This window comes from Pristiophorus japonicus, chromosome 11 (assembly GCF_044704955.1).
Source record: "Pristiophorus japonicus isolate sPriJap1 chromosome 11, sPriJap1.hap1, whole genome shotgun sequence".
NCBI lineage: Eukaryota > Metazoa > Chordata > Chondrichthyes > Pristiophoridae > Pristiophorus > Pristiophorus japonicus.
In genome coordinates, this window is record NC_091987.1 from 137,415,347 (window position 1) to 137,418,005 (window position 2,659).

A 2,659-nucleotide genomic window follows, 5' to 3' on the forward strand; every position below is an offset into this window, starting at 1 on the left:
CACAAACAGCAATGAGATAATGACTTGTCTTAGTGATATTGGTTGAGATATAATATTGGCCAGGACATCAGGGAAAAACTCCCTTGCTCTTCTTTGAATAGTTCCATGGGATCTTTTACGTCCACCCGACAATGCAGCACTCCCTCAGTACTGGACTGGAATGTCAGCATGGATTTTGTGCTCAAGTTCCTGGAGTGGGACTTGAACCCGCAATCTTTTGACTCAGAGGTGAGAATGCTACCCACTGAGACACCTGCAACCATTTAACCTACCAGACATGTTGAAAATCTGGTGGTGCATTTGATTTTTGTTGATAAATCTGGTTTGTCCCTTTGTCCATTTACAATCTACATAAATTCCCCACATCAGTAAAGTGCCTCGGACTTTGTCTACATTAAAAAGCACTATATGAACGCAAGCTGTTGTTGATATTGAACAGAACCTCATCATCCAAAGGAATGTGTCAATTTGGATGTAAAAGAGTGACAGGCTAAAGCATTATGAGCAAGGCCAATTTTAACAGAAAAATGGTCCAAATAATGTTTTGACTTCTTCTAAAATTCCAGAATCCCACATGGTCATTAAACAATGAAATTTCACTATGAACCAATGGGTTTAGTTTAAATTGCTGGAATAATGAATAATGAATGCCAATGTACTGGCAAAATCCCTGTAACCCCATGGACTTAACACAGACCTTGACTTGTTCAGTCCCTGGTTGTGGTGTATTGGGAAAAGTAGCGAATTTACATACAAAATCTGCAAGGGAATGAATGCAAACAGAAGAGCACATTTCATCAGCAAATGCTCAGAATGTGACCGTTCGGCCCGTTCCCTAGGACTGTGCTCGGGTGAGTTACTAGCCCATTTTGTTTTGGATGTTTGCTTTATACAATAAGATGATAATAGGTGCTTTTTGACATATGATTCTTTCAGATAGTTTAAGATGTGGGCTCACATTGTGTTAGAATCCTGTCCTCTCACTTCTGGGGGTCAAGAGTTTAAACCCAACCCAAACCAACAGCAAAACCAAATTGCTCCCTTTTACCTACTGGTGGCTAGAGTGTCTGAGTGTATAGCGGGCACCAGTCCACGGAAAAAAACTGGAGCTATGTTTTGCCAATGCGCGCTGGCAAACATACTAACAGCAAACACTGCTGCCTGTGAACCTGTAACGCAGCAAGGCCGTGCCATCAGGCCAAGTGGGCCAGCCCCGACCTCCCCCCCCCAAGCCCCGACCTTCCCCCCCAGCCCCAACCTTCCCCCCCAACCCTGACCTCCCTCCGCAGCCCCGACCTCCCCCCACAGCCCCGGCTCCCCCACCCAGCCCTGACCTCCCCCCCAGCCCCGACCTCCCCCCCAAGCCCCGACCTCCCCCACAGCCCCGACCTCCCCCGCAAGCCCCGACCTCCCACTCAGCCTTGTTTCTCAATACCCCGAAACTTTCTGTCTCTTTCCCCGTCTTTCCTGCCCCAACCACACGCTATTGTAACTCTCATTTTAAAGTGGCTGTATTGCACTTCTGTAACTTTTCTCAGCCTTGGGGCAGATCAAGGAACTTCACAAACAATTCAGTACTTTTAAAGTGCAGGCAAATGTATGAGCTAATTGCACAAACCGAGATCCCATAAACTGGAACACGAAATGAATTCTAAGCTTATATTCTTTGGGCTAAGGGTGGAATGTTGGCCAGGAACCCGCTTGCTCTTCTCTAAATAATGCTGTGGGTTACTTTATGTCCAGCTGAGCAGGTCTTAGTTTAGCATCTTGTATGAATGAAAGCTCCCCTGACAATGCAGCACTCCCTGAATATTGCACTGAATGTTAGCCTCGATTACTGTACTGGGGTGGGGGTGAAGGCACGGCCTTCTGATTTACACCCAAATGATAGCGTGTGAGGCAAGCTGATGCTTGAGATGTGTACACAGCCTTGCGACTTAGAGGTGACAGAACACAACAATGGGAACTAGATTCACTGAGTGATGCAGTAAGAGAAATAGGAACGCTGATTTAAGGGGGAAGTTGGTGCTCATCACATCTGATTTCTGGGTAAAGTAAGAATTGTGGGGACCAATTTCCGGGCACATTATCCCACACTGGATCCTTCTCGGAACTGTGGCCACATTGACAGCTAGCAATGTCCGAGGGCCCAGTGTACCCACCTAAAGCAGGCATTAGGCACCTGGCAGATGCTGGTCAAGGGCCCAACAGCTCGTTTAGGACCCCAATGCAAAATACAGCAAAAACGGGCAGAGAAGTTAGAGAAGGAAATTGGGGAATGATAGAGAGGCGATCAACAAAGGCTGTGGTTTACAATATGTGTCCATGTATTTTGCAACTTAAGTATTTTAAATTCTGATGCAATATCTGTTGAAAATTTATTCATTCTACAAAATGCACTAAACAGTGCAGAATTTCCCGGTGTACTTTTTAATTGTCTTGCTTGCACTTAAATTTGAACGTACTTAGAAAAAAATTCCAATTGTGGCAAAACGTGAATGAGAATCTCAGGTGGTCTTCTGCTTCCTCCCCGTTCACAAGCGATTGTTTCCCTCGGCTTCCCCAATTCATAAGGCACTCTTCCTCTCGGCCTTCACACACTCTCCCTCTCTGCCTTCACACTCTCCCTCTCTGCCTTCACACACTTTCCCTCTCTGCC